Consider the following 21,284-nt stretch of genomic DNA (forward strand, 5'->3'; position numbering starts at 1 on the left):
TATTTAAAAAGAAAAGTATATGTCAATTTAATGACATTTTCTTTAACATTAGATTTAAAAAAGAAAAATTATGTGTCACTGGCGCTTACAACGTATGTTTTTCCATCTAAATGTGCGTACATTAAAACAGGATGATAATTTGATAATTCATCTTGACTTATGAACATTTTTTTTGAAGTTTTAATAACGTGATACGCAAAAAAATGTTCATAAAATGCAATTGTTTCGTAAAGAGTGCAACAAAATAGTACCCGATTAGATTTGGTACAAACCAAAATTTCTTTAATCTTTCCAAAAATTGGATATTCACCACCCTCACATTCAGTAATAACTGTGTAATCATTACAATATTTCGTGTTATGAACAGTTACGATGTCACACATAAAAAAATCTCTTGGCGAATAAATACTCGATGAATCTAAGAGATTGAAAATCTCATCACTCAACTCTTTTAAGCGTCCAGTACTAAAACCGGAATCGAAGCCTTCGTCACGAATCAACCTATTAGCTACCCTTAGTTGATGTTTAATTGTTATAGTTTTACAAATGTTAACACGAGTAGCAACGGAAGTGGCAGTTAATTTACCTTCTCTCTGTTTAGATTCCCCTCTTATTACTTGAAGATACACGAGAGGTCCCAAGAGTTTTATTATCAAAGGATAATGTAACATGAAGTGATGCTTAGGTTTTAGTCGACCAAAAAGAGAGATGTAAAGCTCATGATGTTCGGAAATTAAATTTTGTAAATAATCTAACCATTCAGTGTCAAAATGCCTTGAAAATAATAAAGAAACGATTTCTCTTAGTTTAAGAAGTAATTGCCAGTATTTGTTTTCCTCACTTATAAAACGACCGAACATAATTGGCGCATAAGTGAGAAAAGTTATCATTTCTGAGGCAGACATTTTTATATGTTTACTTTTCAACTGTTCTTTCGAAATTTGCGGTGGTTTACAAGAGTGAAACTGATAATTGAAATTTTTTATGATTGAATTGAAAGTATCGAAATCTAAATCGTTTTTTTCAACGAGAACAAGCTGGTGAAAAATGTCACCTGTCTCGTAAGCCACAACACCTTCAGGAAGGTCGTGCATAATATCAACCATAAAATTTCGAGTGCAATGGTATTTATGAACATTGTTAAAAGCACAATCTTCTTGAATACCCGTATTTTTAGAATTTTCGCTATGAACGTCTTCGTTATAATTTTCCTTGGTTCTCAAAAGGGTATCGTCAGCAATAGTTGCATACTGTGCAGTGTGAGCATGAATTTTACAAATTCGACAATAATAATGCGCGATGAAACTTTTATTGTAACCTAATATTGTGTTCAAACCCAAATTATCTCCAGTAATTCCTGCGAGATAAAAATATACTCGAAAAAAATCATTACCGATTTGAATCAAAATTCCTTACAATGCCAATTGGTTTAATTGATCAATGAGTTTAAAAAATGCAATTCTGTTACCACTTTGTTGAAGGTCATCATGATGCAACAATAATACCAAAAAAATATTTTCTAAAGCGCTTCTATATTCTGGTGGAATACAATGGAAAGTGAGACACACAGATGCTAATTTGTGGATACCATTGTGAGAACCGAGGCAATTACCTGTTTCATACTCGTCAAAAAATAAAGTTATAGGAAAAATTAACTTATCCGGCAAGTCACAAACATTACTTTTCCATAATTCGCCTTGGACAATATTGGAGAGAATAGTACTAGAAGTATTCAAGGAACGCATATAGTTAAGAATAGTATGAAAAACATTATTTGCTTCAAAGAATGCTTTTATAGTTTCTCCAAGTGGAATAATTTGTATATCTCGATTTTTGGCTACTTCTACCCCTCCAACAGCTTCTAATTCTTCACTTATTGTATGAGGTACGGGAGGAATATAGAAGCCAGTTTCTTCTAAATTTTTCAGTCTTAGATATTCTGTATTATTATCTTGAAGAGCAGATGGAAAAGTTTCGAACATGGATTTAATTTCTTTTTGTTCACTTAAAGAAACATTGTTTCGAATCAATATTCTTTCAACATTATTTTGTACCTCTTTAAGAGGAGCTATAAAAGCATTTTTTAATTCTTCAACGACGCACTGAACCATATTCCTAGGAATGGCAGATTTGCTGTAAAGATTTGAAATCATTCTTTGTATTCGAAATTTAACTGTATTTGAAAAATCAAATTCATCGGTTTTTACACTGCTAGTACTCGGGATTGAAAAATCATTTGACTTCTGCGTGAAATTATCGTTTACTTTTTGATCATTTGAAATCATTCTCTGCATTTGAAATCTAACAGCTCTTGGAAAAGCAGATTCACCAGTTCTCACACTACTAGTACTTGGGAATGGAAAATGATCTATCCGTTGCGTTGTATTTTCAAGTTTTTTTGGATCATTTGAGTTAATTTGAAAGTGAAAATTAGAATTAGTATTATCATATGAAAAACTTCTTGTACTATTCTCTTCAATCTTTGTTTTGTTTTTCTTTGATGCAAAATATGTAGCATGTTCTAATTCAAAGTGGCGCTTAAAAGAGTTTAGAGAAGAGTATTTTCTATCGCAATTATATACTGTACATATGTATATACTTTTTTCATTGAATTTATGAAAAACACGCCAGTGACAAATCAAACTTTTTAAAGATGTATCGCAAACATACTCGCACATGTGACAACGCATTATGAAATTTCTAATATAACATTAATTAAATATATAAATATATATAAATATAAACTTTGGTAAAAACAGTCTTACGTAACGGAAATAATTTTTAAAAAGCTATAGGTATCACATTTTAAGTGAACGATCTGAGATCAATGAGTTTGGAGAGACATTTTCTCGCATTGATTGCTATAAATTACGCAAAATTAAAACAAAAAATAAATATTCTGTTACTGAACTTCTCATATGCGCAACAAAGTTGCACAGGTGTTTCACTTTTTGTTAGTTGCTCTCTTGCGCTTCTTATTTTTTTGAGCTCCACTCCATAAAATTTGTCTACAAGTAAAAAAAATTATATAAATGTACATATAAACTTTTAAGACGCATGAATATTTCTTAAATTCATAAGTTCAAATTTCTATTTCATCGAATTGTATGAAAACATTTTTTTAATTCGCAAAATTAAATCACTGCTACATTATTATTTAAGCGAATTATATTGGCGGCTTGTTCAGTTATACGTGAATTTCGGATGACAAATTCTGTAGTTAAGGAAATTTTGTTTTCATTAATCAAAATTTACCTTCTGATATTTGGAACTTTGTTAATTTTAAGTAAAGACTTTTTAGATTGTATATTTTTGCGTCCTAATATTTTTTAAAATAATTTTTTATGAAACATTTTTAAAAATTACTTACGATATCTTTCCGAAAGCAAAAATTTTAATTTAAATTACTTTTATAGCAATATACTTCAGGCATGTAATTTTAAAAACATATTTTTAATCAATTAACTTACTTCAAACCAGGTTCTTGATTGCAAAGATCTACTGCGACTGCCTCCTGGGAAGAATTTATGTCATCAAATTCAGAGTGTATATTGTAAACATATTTTTGGATAAATGTCCACAATTTTTTAACAGTAGAAAGATAATTGACATTCAGAACTTGAATGATTTTAAAACAGACGTCTAAAGCTTTTAGGCTACTTTCCATTAAATATCTGATATCGTCCACGAATACATAAATGGCGGATAAGTTGTCGATTTCTGGGCCAACACCTATTAAGAATGGCTGTAACGTGTCTCCTCGATCCAAGCAAACTTTTTTCCTGATATTGATTTGCCTATCCAAATCAGTTGTGTCCTATAAAATTTTAATATATTGTTTAAAAGAATTAAAAAATAGTCAACAGTTTTTTAAGAGAAGTCGACAAAGTTAATGTTAATATTAACGTTTATTTTGAAATGAAGTCATTTTACTTACGTGAACGTGAAGAAAAAAGGAATCAACTGCTTCTTGATTAGACGACCTGAAATTATTCTTCTTTTTCATGTTTTGAACAGTACCCACATTAAACAACAACGGCAAAAACTTTATTATTGCGTTATCTGTAAAATTATACGATTGAAGCAATATGGCATAACCAAATTTTTAATAAATTAGTTTAGCAATAAAATAATTTACCATTAGGATTTTGCAGCATAGCTTGAGAAAAATGTTTTTTTTTTATTCCCAGCTTCAGAATAGCACTCGAAAGAACCTTCCATGCGGAATACAATGAGTTTGAAACTTGTTCATAATTTCGATCAAAATCTTGTAAAAGCAGTTGATAACCAAACTGGACTTTCAATCCTGGAAAAGCATTAAGATATTCTTGTGGGGAGTGAGAATCTAAAAATGTTTTTCGCTCGTTGTGGCAAATACTCCAATTTTGTAATTGCTCTTCTTCACGGCCAATGTTGCTTCGAAGATACTGAAAGATTCCGGGATTATCTTTTTCTTTATTTGTCACATCCGATGTACTAGCTTCATTAGGCGCTGAAATAGTAAGAATGGAAATTTTTTTTTCAAAATATCTTATATTTTGTTTTGAACAATATATTATTTTAATATTTGAAATTGAAAATGACAATAACTTACTTTCATCATTTTCTTCAAGGTTTTCTGCATTCCATTTACCTAATTTGTTTTTAACATAATTGTACCTGCTCCATAATTTGCCCTTACTTACGGCTTTTGGCGCTGTTTTGGTTTTTGGTTTTCCTGGGACAAAATAAATATTCTCTTTTTCGTCTGGATATTCCAAAACAATTTCTCGAGCTGTTTGCACAAAAACTTCTTTTTTTATCCTAAATTAAAATGAAATTGCGTTGTTAACTTTAAGTCAAATATTCGAGTTCTAATTAAATGTATTATTTAAAAATCATACACATATTTGTTCGAAAAGTGCTGAAATAGGTGATCAACTACGAGTCTCACGAGAAGTGGTCGAATATTTGAATCTAACTTTTTACCTGTCAGTAATACTGTCTGACCATCGACGCTTTTATTAAGGAAATCTTCTAAACCCTAACAAAAGTAAAAATATTATTATTAAAATTAAAAAAATATTTTCCAGTAATTTTTAAATCTACAATAAATTCCATTGAAATTACCATCGAAAATATCTGAAAGACTTGATTATTATAATTTTGAAAATTTCCTCTAACGTTTTGGTAAATCAAAATATTTTGAGACATACAGTCGCTTTGATCGCAGTTCGCTTTCAAAGTGTTTGGTGAAAAAGTCGTGTTAGATGTAGAGGTAAATGCAATAGGTTTTTGTGTCTCCGGTATATTATCAGAATTATTTGGACAAACCATTACAGAAATCGGAGAACTTTCATTGTTATCTTTTAATAAAAAATTGTTGCTTTCTGTTGAACTTGCAATTTGTACATCTTGAAACTGTAATGAAGTCAATTTATTTCCATTTCCAAGGTCACTTTGCGTATTTTCTTTATTACAAGAATTACTATCTAATCCCTATAAAGAAAATTAGTGAAACTCAAGCACAACAAATTTTGTAATCAAATAAATAATATAAAATACCGATTGCATAAAAGCCCGAAACTTCTGCTTAAACTTGAGTTGAGGTCCCATTTCGTTGATTAATTTTTCAATTGACTGATCATCTAACAGCAAAAAAGATTCTAAATCTATTTTATTATCTGAAATTTTATTATTTAAGTTGGTTAAAATTGTTTTCAAACATTGATGTGTACGGTTTTTTAAAACTCAATTTTATTTTGATTCTATTTATCATTATAGAATATATTACATTCTACACTTTTTTTTAATAGAAAAAAGTATCAAAATGCTATACAATATTAAAAATATGTTACATTGAATTGAGGAAATAATTTTTTCTTTCATACCTTGAAATGCTTTAAAAACACACTCGTCGCAGTTCCACTGCTTCAAAATTTCGTCGATAGATATTTCCTCCTCCATGGGGATCTATATAAATAATAAAATATGTTATAGTGGTAACAATTAAAAAAAAATAAATCAAGTAATTATGATTAAAATTTACAAGCATTTGATTTTGAGGTTATAATGTACACATAATCACATAACACGTTGTAAATGAAAAAAAAAGAAATTTTCACTACAAATCTAATAAAATGCTATATACATGTTTTAGATTTTGAATTAAAAATTTTATTTATTATTTCCAAATGCAATCACAAATAAAGCCGGTTAAAAACAGGTAATAAAACACATGTGCGGTACATAACGAGGCACGATTAACATGAACTGACACGGAACAGGTTAGTTTCACGTTCCTTGCGTTAAAATGATCGGCGTACGCACTATATATTATGTGAGATTAGATTTGAAGAAAATTTAAATTCTACTTACTTTTATTCAGAACTGAAATCACAATTAACGCCGAATTTGCAGACACTGCAGTACACATGAAGTGACGCATGAAATACGTTATTCTCACGATTTTAACGTTTATTGTCCTAGATACTAAAACTTAGTATATAAATCAATAGGCATCAATATCTACATATTCTATTTTACAACATGTTAGATATTGAAAGAAAACATTTTATATAATAGGTGTTAAAATATAGATATTATAAATTTTTCATTATCTTTGGAAAGTAGGATTCTTAATATCCATTTTTCTCCGTGTAACCAGGTATTTTTACTCCAGCAATGTTGAAACAAAGCCAGAAATGCTCCCTCACCCTCTAAAATTTTTTTAAATCGAAAAAACCACCCTTAATCGGACAAATTCAAATTTAGGAGATTAAAAATTAAATAACTGACTTTTTTAAAATAGAACCTTACTACATCTATGTATTTCCGCTCCACTAACTCAAAAACAAAGTCAGCATTGATCCATCAACCTCTGAATTTTTTTAAATAGAAAAAACTACCCTTAATCTGAAGAATCAATTTTTTATCTCCGAAGTGTGAATTTGTCCGTTTAAGGGTGGTTTTGGTCGATTAAAAAAAAACTGAGGGTGATGGAGCAATTCTGAGCTCAGATTCGGTTTCAGCGGTCCAAAATACTATAGGAAATATATGTCTTGTTCAAGAAACAGACAACTTTTTTTTGTGTGCCTGTGTTAATGAATATTAATGAAATTTTTTACAAACTTACAGTTCATCATGTACTTTAAGCAGAATAAAGAGAAAAATTAATGTAACTTAACACTTTTGAATTAACTCAAGTGCGCCCAGGAACCCCTGCGCCAAATAGCCCCGGTTTCCCCTATGTGATATATAAAAATTTCAGAGTTTTTTAAATTAAATACATACTTAAGTAAAATAAAGTATTTATTTATTATTTCCATAGAAAATAGTAAAGGTACTTATGAACACTTCAAAATTTTTAATCTCAGGTACAAATATATTCCAGAACTGAACTTCATCAAAATTTTAGAACAGTTACATATAATTGTTTCGATATAGTTCTAGATATGCGATGTAACATTAGTTACAGAAAATTTGTTGCTATAGTGTTATAGAAATGTTATGTAAATGTTATGTTCATAAACTATTTGCTTTCTCATTGTGTGAAGCAAAAAATTTTATTCCTCGTGGAGAAAGCAATGAATTTCTCCAATCCAATTGACTGATTTAAAACATTTCGAGTTGAAAACTGTTTTAAATTTCTTAAATTCTTTGAAAAATTAAGAAAATTTTAATTAATTTTGGGTGTAACATATACTCTATATATACGAATCGATTCGTTTCAATGCAAGGAATGCAATTATTTTATGTATTACCTTAAATTTAAATAAACACAAAATTGTTTAGCTAAAATATGAATTTTTGATTTTTCAATTTTCATTAATTCTTAAAATTTAAATCAAATCTATACTTTATATATATCAGTCGATTCGCCTTGACGTAAGGAAGACGATTTTATTATATGCCACCTTAAATTTTTCTATTGGGTCATTCCATTTTATTTCACCTATAGTCGTTGCGGCCTATTTTTTGAAAAATCTGATATTTAATAATGACTTTTAATATCCGTACAATTCATTTTTGACAATTATTTTATGAAATTTTTTTTTATTTACGAAGGAATTTAGTTTTCAAGTTTAGTTGCACGGAAAATAGGTTAGTTTGACAGCTTTGAAAATTTAATAAAAAAGAACAGAAATAGTTTAGTTAGTAAATTTTTTTTATTGATATTTGTTTAAAATAGTCTAATTTACCAATATTCATCGATAATTGTTTAAAAAAGGCCAAAATACTAGGTGAAAATTAATATTGAAACTTACCTGTAAAATGTAAAAAGTTATCACATTTTATTTAGATTTTCCAAGAAAGTTTATAAATATTATAAAATTTATTACTACCCAATAGTAAGTACTTTCAATGTACTTTCACATGAAATATTGGCTTTTTCATTTTATAATGTAGAAATATGAGAAATTTTACCTCGAATGTTGAACTTTTCATGATTTCATCTGATTTTGAACACTTATATCTTCGCAGGCGATAAATGAAAAAATCCCATTTTGGTCTTAAAATTTAAGTTAAATCTTCTTTATTCATCCTATCAATATTTGGTGATGGAGAACGAGCTAATTTTTATTTTTATTCACTTTGAAAAATACACTTTCAAAAACAAATTTGAGGGTTAAAAAACAAGTAGTTTTATGAAAGTGAAGTTGGCTTTCTCAATATCGATTTCTCGTTTGAATTTAAATTTTAGTTAATAAATAAGATTCAATTATTAAGATTTATTATCTTTTTAATTATTATTTATTAGATTTGTGGAAATATTTTTCAATTAAATATAATTTTTTAAAAACCTTAACATAAAGAAATTTTTTTATTTAAACTTTTTGTTTATATTGAAGACTACACTGTTAAAGACGGATGTTGATTAACAAAAAAAATAAATAAAGTAAAATAAATTTTGAAGAAAAATAATAAGTTAAAAACTACACTAATCTTTATTATTAACAACCCGCTTATTCGATAAGCGTAATTGCTCTTCGCTACACAAGATAGAAAAAGGTAGTGGACTGTTGCTTAGAGTGTTATCTATTCAACACCCCCGGGTAGACGGTATTTCATCGAAAATGATTATAAAGAAAGAAATGAGATAACACAAATAAAGGCGATTAAATAAATTGAGAATTGCATTGACATAAAATAAGGTAACATTTATTCATACAACCCCCAATGTGTGTACATTCGATTCCCCAATTAAAATCTTTAATATAAAATGATTACAATTAGAAACTTTGCTACTTTAAGCTACTTGAATTTTTAAATTCAAGTCTCACAAACAAATATTGTTTATCATAAATGCAACAAATAAAAATAACCCAAAAACAAAATAAAGATTTTATCAACCAGAGAAATAATTTGTGTATTTAGAGTAAGTGTGATAGTGTGTGTTATAAAATTTGGCAATTTCACGTAGTGCTTATAAACTCAGAAACACTCACCTCAATAAATACAATTAAAATAATACGGAAAAGTATCACATTACTTTTCTAACTCTTCGAGGATTTTGAACTCTCTGCTGTCATACGACTCTATGGAGTATAGAAGTCGATCTTTTACTTTCCTATATCTTATATCTTGCTTTTAATAAACTGGAATTATTTACTGTACTTAAACAATTATTTCAATATTTCAATCCTCGTTCATTATAAATTCAGAAATTTGGGTTCACCAAATCTGAATGAACTAAACGATAAGGTTGAAATATAAACAATTCTGTAGATAACAAACGGTATAATTTGGGAATTAAGAACTCAGCACTTTTTATATCAATACCACTTTATGCTTGTTAAAATAATCCTTCTTTTTCAATGAACTTTTTATAGCTTGTACGACGTCACAAATTGTGGAAAATGCACTTTTAATTTCAGATAATTAGACAGGCTCGACCCTTTCTGAGGGGAGTAAATTAATAAATCAACCACCTTTGGTGGGAACAAAACTTAATAAAAATTCTTCCGCCTTTTTGCGGGTAATACGTCCGCCTTGCGGGAAATACAAAATAAGACTCCTCGAATAATAATTTTGTGGCAACGATCACACCCATTTGGTATGCGATTTTTAGGAGGTGGGAGGGTTGATTTTGCAATCAACACCTCGTTGTCTCCATGCAAGTTTTGGCAAACTTGCATTTTTCTAGTGGCGTGATCGGTTCAACCACCTAATGTACTTTTATACGTTATATGTTTCCTCATTTTCCAAAATAATGTGGCAACTCTTTACAGTGTAAGTCCCACAACTTGTGCAATCGATCAATAATTTAGTTCAAATCATCTCGCAATATGAAGTTCAATAATCTGAATTCATTTGCGAAATAATTTTGATTGGGAAATTAAATAAAATAATTAAAAAAAATGAAATTATAAATATTAATTGAATTATTTAGAAGTATTATTTAAATATTCTAGTTCCCGAAAATTAATAGGTGAATGTGTTTGTGTTGTTCATGTTGTAGGTGTATAAGTATTAAAATATAATAACAATATAATATAAAAATATAAACATAAATATTATTTCTAATGAATAATATTTAACAAAAAAAAATTAAAAAATTACGGAAATCCGTCCGTAACATACACGAATGATATATTTTTTATTAGTTAATAAAGCCAACATTCTTTTTTTTATAAATAACCTTAATGAAATTTATGTCATTCGTATCAATTAAATTAAAAAGGATTGAAGTTAAATATTGTTTATAGTTTTATGTTATTAAAAATGCAGTGTTCGATAGGTGCTTATTTTAAAGACCCCTGCAAAAGTGAGAAAAAACCGTTACAACAAATAATAAAAGATAATTATAGTGAATCTGATGAGTTGATTTTAAAATTGAGAACCTGTGATGATATTACCACAATTTGTGAAAAACATGAATATAAATATTTTCATCATTATTCACAAAATTTTGGACATAAATGTTGCGACCCTTTTAATATTCATAATTCAGTAATTAAAAAAGGTTTAAGAAAAATAAGTTTAGATGTTGCAGTTACGAACAAGTTTTTTAAATTGATACCGGGTTTGAGTATTTGTTCAACTTGTAGAGGAAAAGTAGCTGATGTAAAAAATCAACAGGCTGATGAACGCGATAGAATTAATGATCCTTTGTTTGAAGTTCCCGAAGGTACACATCACATTTGTATATTAGAAATTTGAATATATAATATTAAGTTATAATGTCCAATAAATTTTCAATTTATTTTTGCATTGAATTTGCAGAAAGTTCAAGAAGTAATGAAGCTTTATTAATGTTAGGGTTACAACCAAGTAAAATTAGAAAATTAAATTGCGATCAAAGACAACGTAAAGTCGAAAAAGCTTTAATTGAAACATCAAAATCATTTACCGATAAGCTAAATGAATCTTTTAATTTCGAAATAGAAGCTATAAATTCAGAAGATTATTTATGGGCTGAAAGTTATAAATCATTAATTGAAGAATTAAAGGAAAAAATTAAATGTACTAAAAAGATTGCAGATAAAATTAAAATTTTAAGTTTGGTTCCAAAATTTTGGTCAGTAGAAAAAGTATGTAAAGAATTTAATGTTACTGAATATTTGGTAAAACAGGCTAAAAAGTTAACAGAATCACAGGGAGTGTTACCAGAATTGACTTACAAATGTAGAGACGGTATTGATGATTTGTCGAAAAAAGAAGTAATGGATTTTTATGAAAGCGACGAAAACAGTAGAATGTGTCCAGGAGCGAAGGATTATGTATCCATTAGAAATGAATTTGGAGAAAAAGAAAAAAAAACAGAAACGTGTAGTATTATTTAATATCAGTGAATTATATTCAGTATTTAAAGAAAAAAGACCAAATATAAAATTAGGCTTGTCAAAATTTTTTGAACTAAGGCCCAAGTGGTGCATTTTAGCAGGCCCTAAAAACTCCCACAATGTATGTGTGTGCATGAAGCATGAAAATTTGAAGTTGATGACAATTTTTTTGAAACCTCAAGACTCATTAACAAATCTATTAAAAATAGGCACCTGTGATATTGAAAGCGAAGAGTGCATGATGGGAACTTGCGAAAAATGCCCTGGATTTGATCAAATAAATGACATTGTTGAAGCAAAAATAGAGGAAGGGGCAACTGTCCAATACAAACAATGGGTTCATGTTGATAGATCAGACTTAATTGCAGTTACTGAATCTCGAAATGATTATATTACATCACTGATGGAAAAATTGCAATCAATGAAAGATCATCATTTCGTTTTTAAAAAACAAGAAGATTATTTAAAAAAATTAAAAGAAAAACTTCCTTCGAATGAAATGATTGTGCTTTTAGATTTCGCCCAAAATTATACATTTGTTATTCAGGATGAAATCCAATCTAGACATTGGGTCAACGATCAAGCCACCCTCCATCCATTCGTTTTTTATTTTAGAAAAAATGAAAAGTTAGAAACGTTAAGTTTTTGCATACTTTCTGATTGTAAAGAACATTCGGCCTCTGCTGTTTATACGTTTCAAATGAAAGTAATTGAAGAAGTAAAACTTCTTTTTCCAAATGTAAACCACTTTCATTATTTTTCTGATGGAGCTCCCCAACAATACAAAAATAAAAAAAACTTGATTAACTTAACCCATCATTTCAATGACTTTGGAATATCAGCGTCGTGGAATTTTTTCGCTACAGCTCATGGGAAAAGTCCCTGCGATGGCATAGGTGGCACAGTGAAGCGCCTTGTTAGAGCAGCAAGTTTAAAAGCAATTAATGGAAATTCAACTATTTTAAATGTCAGTGAAATGTTTGAATATTGTAAAACGCATATTATGGGAATCCAGTTCATAAAAGTCGATGGAAGCGAAGTAAACAAAATTAAAAGACATCTGAATCGTCGATATAATTCTATTAAAACTGTACCAGGAACACGTAGTAATCACTGCTACATTCCACTCTCAGAATCAAAATTAAGAATGAAAAAATCTCTCAATCAGAAGAATTTGAAGATGTTTCATTCCTAGATTTATAAATATTTAATATTTGATGTAGAGACACGTTAAAGTTCTGTAAAATAAGAAGAAACAATTAATTCCACTTTTTTATTTTATAAAAATAATAAGCGTTATTAGTTTTGAAAAAAATTGCGTAAAAACATAATGAAACTTAAAATAGAAAATTGATCTATTTGCTCTGGTCATCTTGATATGATCTATTTTTATACTCAAACTACAAATTTCTTACGTCAGTAATTAATTTGATCATTTAAGTAGTAGTAATAGTAGTAGTAATAAATTTTATAATATTTATAAACTTGCTTGGAAAATCTAAATAAAATGTGATAACTTTTGACATTTTACAGGTAAGTTTCAATATTAATTTTCACCTAGTATTTTGGCCTTTTTTAAACAATTATCGATGAATATTGGTAAATTAGACTATTTTAAACAAATATCAATAAAAAAAATTTACTAACTAAACTATTTCTGTTCTTTTTTATTAAATTTTCAAAGCTGTCAAACTAACCTATTTTCCGTGCAACTAAACTTGAAAACTAAATTCCTTCGTAAATAAAAAAAAATTTCATAAAATAATTGTCAAAAATGAATTGTACGGATATTAAAAGTCATTATTAAATATCAGATTTTTCAAAAAATAGGCCGCAACGACTATAGGTGAAATAAAATGGAATGACCCTATTTAGAAATTTTTTCAATTAAAAAAAAATTTTTGGAAAAAAGACGATAAAATTTATTTTTGGGGGGTATTTTTAAAAATCCTCTTGTCATTTTTAAGAGATTAATCTGGTAAATAAGCCTACCAAATTTTGCCCAAATCCATTAATATAAAACCTGTTAAAGATATCGTGTTCACAAAAAAGATCCGCACACACATACATACACTAAAAAAAAGTTGATTGAATCAAGTAAATGCATTTACTTGAGGTAGTTTATTTGAAACAAGACGATATTTTCTTATTGGAAGAAATTTATTTTCTTGAGTCAAGTAATTTTGAGCATTGAGGAATGTTCTTGAAATAAGAAAATATAAGTTTCATACAAGTATATATCTTACTGTTTCAAGCGAACTGTTTTACTTACGTCAAGAACCGAAAAAGTATTGAGTCAAGAATATTATTTTCTCATGTCAAGTGATTTACGTTGAGTGTTTTATTTTCTTGGGTCAAATCGTTTTGTTGTTTCCTTCAAAACAACTTTTTACTTAATTTAATACTCATAGTCTTGATCCAAGAAAATGGAAAGATTAATAGAAGTAGATACTTGTTTCAACTTGATTAAAAAATATATTGTTTGAATTAAACATTAATCAATCCAAGTGTTTAATATACTTGAAGCATTTTCATATTATATTGTTTGAAGAACATTCAATTTCTAGAAATAATATTATATTATCTTAAATGAAATAATTTATTTTTTCAGTTGAAATAGTGATATAATCTTGAATGAAATCATTCTTTTTTTTCCTTGAAAATATTTTTTATTTAATTCAACGCTAATATAGTCTTGAGTCAAGAAAATGCGAATATTAATATAAGTAAATACTTGTTTTAACTTGATTAACACATAGTTCTTGAATAAAGAATTTAGTATTTGGCAGAAGTAAATATGTTATTATCACAACCCAATATTTTATTTTCCCGAAGTGCCAAAAAGTATTCAATCAAGAATATAATGTTCTTAAGCAAAATAATAAAATATTGTCTGAAGAATTTTCATTTCTTGAATCAAATAGTTTTATTCATTTGCTTTGAATTAATTTTTTACTCAATACAAATCCTGTATTCTTGATCCAAGAAAATATTTCTCTCCAAATGGATATGAAACTTAAATAGGAGTTTCTGAAAATCGTCAATTGAGTCAGGATGGCATAGTGGTCTACGTTATTGCTTCTGGTGCGCGCAACCCGGGTTCAGTTCCTCGGACCGTGAAAAATTTTCATTCAAGGTATACTTGTTTTAATTGTGTTAAGTATTAATTAAATATAAATATGTATGTAAAATAAACATTATTTAAATAAATAATATAAAATATGAATGTTAATAATAATAAATAAAAATGTTTGACTTAAGAATTAGACATGGTGGGATGAGGAAGAAGTGTAGGAGGGGGGAGTAATTCAAGTAAATATTTACTTATATTGGACAAATATTTTTTTGGTTGAACTCCATAATTTTTCTCAAGTCAAGAAAATATTTTCTTTATTTAATATATATATATATGGCTCATTTAATTTAAATTGTCATATTTAGCATCCAGAAATGTTGAGTTGGAAAATTTTGATTTTAAGGTGGAAACTAATTTTTTACACAGTTTAACATGTTAAATTAACAAAATAAATAATGGTCACAAAATTAAAGTCATATATTTCTTATGGCAGACGGTTTTTTTTGGCAGAAATCGTCATATCTTATAAAAATTTTTTCTCACAATTTTTGATAAAATAATAATAATAAATATAATTAGATTTGACTGGTGATAAGTATACTAAGCTTCTTGGGGTCGCTGAATCCGAATTTAAAGTTAGATTTAAAATATTCAAAATGGCGGACCCAAAATGGCGACCATGAAAATTTAAAAGTTGATTCAATTCCCCTGAAACTAGTTACTTAGGGCTTTTTGGGTCGCTAATTACGAATATGATGTCAGTTTTTCAAAATTTAAAATGGTGGATCCAATATGGCGGATAATTTCAAGACTAATGCGATTCGGTCGAAATGTTTTTTGGGGGTTTTCGTGGTCGCTGAATTCGAATTTGATGACAGATGGACCCAAAAATCTTACATTCGATGAAATCAAATTTTTTGGAAGCTCTGTTTAGAACCTTATTAGGCCTATCAGTGATTTTTAACTGGACTGCGAAGTGGTTAAAAAATATATAGGCAAGATGCAAAATTTATGTCCTTAAACATTATAAACATAAAATAAATAAACATCTATTCATTTCGCCGAAAAAATTATTAAAAAAATTTTTGGGGGGGAGTATAACCCCATTTTAGTGAAAAATATTAGGGGGGAGGGTTGCGTGTACAGGTCATGTAGTACACGATTTAAGCTTTAATTTAAGACTTTTTTAAAGTTTTTACCACGTCAGTTTAAAGAGAAAAATCATATTAAACACCCATAAAAACACTTTTTTGGGGGTTTTCACCCCCACTTTTTTCAAAATCCTGACATGCTAGGCAATTTTAAGACTTGGGATCGTGTTTAGCGCCCAAAATACATCAGAAATTATTCTGATATCAAGATAAAAGAAAAAAGTTTTATTTTGTACGTCTCTGTGATTTATTACGTTTACTGAAGCCATATATACAAATTTGTATTACACTTATGACCATTACACTGTTGACATTTTGCTCGTTTTTCGCTTATAAAATGAAAACGGTTATACTTATATCGATGGAGTTGGTCTCATTCGAACGAGAATCCAAAAATTCATTAAATTTCTTACCGATATAAAATTCAAAATATTTACTTACCATTTTCAAGGCATTACACTGTTGACAGAAATTCAATTACGAAAGTGTTTCGGCTTTTTCTGCCTCCATGACAAACGAGCAGATTTATACTTATATCGTTTTCGTTTTTTTTCACACACTTCGTTGTTGTGTTCTGCTGCTTATGCGATGGTAAAGAAATTTTTTTCTCATAAGGTAATTTAAATAGCAGGTGAAAGTAGGAAATTCTGCCGGCAAAACATAAAAATACAAAAGTGAGGGACACGTTATTTTCATTTTCTGGAAATTGTATAAAATAAAGTTTAATTAACAACACTTGATTTTGCTTAAATATAGAACTAATACTTCACGAAACATTTTTTTAATCTGGTTTAAACACTATATTTTCGACATTTTATTCATTTGAATATTGAAAATTTCCCCGGGGACGCATTACACTTATGACATTTTGCCTGCTTTTTGTTCTGCCAATATTATGAAAATCACTTTTATGTCCTCTTAAGTAGAAAAATTATTGAAAATTATTGCATTTTACTATATAAATAAATTAATTTCAACTAAGGTTATATCAAACAATTTTTTTGGCAAGGGATACGAATATGACAATTTAAATGAAATGAGCCACATATATGATCTTGACTTAATATATTTTACATTTCTTAGAAGTCAATTAACTTCTTAGACGAATTCCATATTTCTTGCACCAAGAACATGTGTTCTTCCGACAGTGTAAATAATATTTTGATTCAAATCTTTACTTACTTGAACCAACGTTACAAAGATTTAAATGAATCAATTGGAATAATTGATTTGACTACAGATATTCTTAGAACAAGAAAATATTTTACTCATAGAAGTCGATTAACTTTTTGATCGAATTCCATATTTTCTTGCATCAAGAACATATGTTCTTCTTTCAAATATACTGCACCAAGTAAATGTTTTTCTTGAAACAGAAGCATAATTGATTAGACCGTATTTAGTCCCATGATTTTCTTGAACCAAGTAAAATTTTCATGGTTCAATACTATTTTTTTCAGTGTACATCCGGACAATTCTTTTCACCATTTTTAAAAATTTTATAAACGAAAGAACTACATAGCTTCCTCCACGAGGAAGCAAAAATGAATATTTTTAGATAAGATTTGAAATTAAGACCCATTTTACATCTGAATTGCTGAAAATCATAAAAAAGATGCAAAAAATTAAAATATTATTTTTTTCTAATCCATATGTTTAATCTATGTTTAAATTTTAATTTTGAATCATATCTGTACATAAATGATTTAAAAATGATGTGAAAAATAAATATTCTTGACCAAGTGACGTCACATGGACGACAAATTAAACATTTTAATATAATAGGAGATTGAACCATTTTTTTAAACAATTTAAGTTGAAAAAACAAGGTCAATAATAAAAAATATCCGTCATTTTGTTTTTTTCATCGAAAATAGTTGATAGTAGTTCCGACGTTATCGACAAGCTTACTTTTCAAGAAAATATCAAAAATTTTATTTTTCTATGACCTGAATGTGAGATATCGTGTCCGCCAATCACAAGTAGGGGTATTTTCAGGCGACCATGAGAGCAAGATAATCCATAATATATAAGGAATAAAAAATTTTCTTTAATAGTTTAAAACCCCTTCTTTTAGGTACAAAAAGTTTGACGTAAATAAAATAAGTTTTGTAATAAAAAAAATGTTTAAGAAAAGTCACTGAGATGTAATAACCCTTTAAGGTTAATTAAAATTGAACTAAATTAAAATAACTTTTTTCAGTTCAGAATAACGAAATTTTAATTTTCTTAAAATTAGAAATAATTCCAAGGTTATAGAAATAATTGAATTTAGTTGATTTTAATTTGGACTAAAATTGGAACGTTGATTAATTAAAAAAATACTGGCTGATATTTCTCACTCGAAGGTTTTTGGGGTCGCTGCGACTATTAATCTGAATTTTAAATTTTCTAAAATTCAAAATGTCGAATCCAATATGGCGGACGACTTTTTAAAAAAGTGATCCCATTGGCCTCAAATTTGTTACTCGAGGGTTTTTGGGGTCGCTGATTATGAATCTGAACTTTGTTTTTCAAAATTCAAAATGGCGGATCCAATATGGCGGATGACTTTTAAAAAAATTGATCCAATTGGCCTGAAATTCGTTACTCGCGAGTTTTTTGCGTCGCTGACTACGAATCTGAACTTAGTTTTACAAAATTCATAATGGCGGATGACTTTTAAAAAAATTGATCCAATTGGCCTGAAATTCGTTACTCGGGAGTTTTTTGCGTCGCTAACTACGAATCTGAACTTAGTTTTACAAAATTCATAATGGCGGATTCAATATGGCGGATGACTTTTTACAAAATTGATCCCATTGGCCTAAAATTTGTTACTCGGGGGTTTATGGGGTCGCTGATTACGAATCTGAACTTAATTTTTCAAAATTCAAAATGGTGGATCCAAAATTGCAAACAAAATTTTTTAAAAAATTTTTAAAAAATTAAATTTTAAAAAATTCAAAAATTGTTATAAACTACATTTACTTATGACTTAATAAGCCATAGGACATAAAATTTTCGAAACTGTAGCATTAAATATCTCAATATTAAATTACACATTTTGATTTTTAAAATTTTAGTTTATATTATAATAATATATTTGGGTTTTAAAATAAGTTCAGATTCGTAATCAGTGACCTCAGAAAACCTTAGGCATAAATTTTTATAAAAATTGAATAATTGAAAAATATCTTTCTGACATATTTGATACACCATTATAAATATTAGTAATAAAACTTTAAATTTTATGTACATGGTTACAAAAACTAAGCTACCAAAACCCCCAAGTAACAAATTTCAGGCCAATTGGATCAATTTTTTTAAAAGTCGTCCGCCATATTGGATCCGCCATTTTGAATTTTGAAAAAATAACGTCGGATTTGTAATCAGCGACCAAAAAAATCTGCGTGTAACAAATTTCAGTCAGTTTTAAACACATCTAGAGATTTTGGGCAGGTTTTTTGCAATAAGGCCCACTGTGCTGCGTAACAATGTGTAAAAATGAGTTACGCAAATTTTTCTTTAGTATTTGATCAATACTGAAGACAATAAAAATTGTTTCACGAATGTGCCCTGAAAAAAAAATTAAATTTTCTAATATCTCAAAGTTTAAAAGTTCTAGAGATATGCCCTTATGTATTATTAGTTTTAAAAAACTTTAAAATTTTGTTAAAAAAAATAGCGATCAATTTTGTAAATATTGGTAAAATTTAAACTTTATATGCATCAGTCAATTTGTTTTGATGCCAAGCAATTCAACTCTGACAAAATTTATTAAAACTTTTCATGAAGAAAAAAGTTATTTTAAAAAATACGAAAAAAAGTTTTTTTTCAAAAATTTAAAAATGATTTAAATTATTGATTTTCCGTAAAATATAGACTTTATTTAGGTTAATTAATTCGTTTCAATGCGAGAAATCAGTTTTTCGAACAAAAAAATTAAATTTACAATGTAAAGAATTTTTTGTTTAAAAAACGTATTTTCGAATTTTTGAAAAAAGTGACATAAAAAAAATTATGAGGATATTTTTGGAAATCCTTGTGCATGATTTTGAAAAATAATGACTGCAATAAGCCTACAAAATAACAGGACAATCCATCAAAGCGTGTTGGAGATAATTTGTAGGTACACAAGATTTTGTGACATATATATATACACACATACATCTAGACATTTGTTTTAAACTTAAAATGTATTCTAGGTAAACATAAAATTAACTCAATTTTAAAAAATAGAAAATCGTCACGAATAAAAAGCTTCGTTGGAAGGAGAGGAAGCAAAAGAAGAAAATTTAAATAATTTATACATTTTTACGTGCAGATTACAAAAAAATATAGCGAGCACGATTGGATTTGATCATCATAGCGTTTTTAAAGAAAAACTGATAATTTTCGATAAAAATCATGTGTTTTTTCAAAAAAACGAAGAAAATTTTATATAAAGGGTTTCAAATTTATACATTTTTACGTGTAGATTATAGAAAAAATTTAACAAACCTGACAGGAAGTTGATTTAATAAAGTTTTTTTCGAAAAATAAATTTTTTTTAAAAAGTGGACTTTTCCCCCTGGTGGATTGTATGATGCAAATGCTCCACAAAATTGTTTAAGCATTCGTGGAACACGAGGTTAAGATTGATATTTTGTCTCAAATGTATAAAAAATGATTAAATATATAACTAAATGATTAAAACAATAAGATTTATGTTTTTTATGATGATTATTGTTAAATCATTACAGGCACACAAAAAAAAAGTTGTCTGTTTCTTGAACTAGACATATATTTCCTATAGTATTTTGGGCCGCTGAAACCGAATCTGAGCTCAGAATTGCTCCATCACCCTCAGTTTTTTTTAAATCGACCAAAACCACCCTTAAACGGACAAATTCACACTTCGGAGATAAAAAAAAATCAAATTATTTTTTAAAAAAACCTAATTTTACATCTACGAAACTTTGCTCCACTAACTCAAAAACAAAGCCAGCATTGATCCAGCACCCCCAGAATTTTTTTAATCGAAAAAACTACCCCTAATCTGAAGAACCAAATTCAGGAGATAAAACAATAAAATAACTGATTGACAAATTTTATAACCAGATATTTTTACTCCAGCAATGCAGAAACAAAGCCAGAAATGCTCCCTCACACTCTAAATTTTTTTTAAATCGAAAAAACCACCCTTAAATAGAAAAATTCAAATTTAATAAGTAAAAAATATTAAATTACCGATTATTTTAAAAACAGAACCTTACATGTATGTAGTTTTGCTCTACTAACTCAAAAAAATAAAGCCAGCAATGATCCATC

General features: G+C 28.1%; 1 protein-coding gene across 6 annotated transcripts in view; it reads left to right on the forward strand.

Moving 5' to 3' along the window:
* LOC127290350 (rhodopsin-like) overlaps window positions 1-21,284 on the forward strand; it is a 699,229-nt gene that overhangs the window by 216,283 nt on the left and 461,662 nt on the right. The gene's annotated exons all lie outside the window — the stretch shown is intronic.

This window comes from Leptopilina boulardi, unplaced genomic scaffold (genome assembly GCF_019393585.1).
Source record: "Leptopilina boulardi isolate dan_hultmark-lab unplaced genomic scaffold, ZJU_Lbou_2.1 LbouV2_60, whole genome shotgun sequence".
NCBI classification, from domain to species: domain Eukaryota; kingdom Metazoa; phylum Arthropoda; class Insecta; order Hymenoptera; family Figitidae; genus Leptopilina; species Leptopilina boulardi.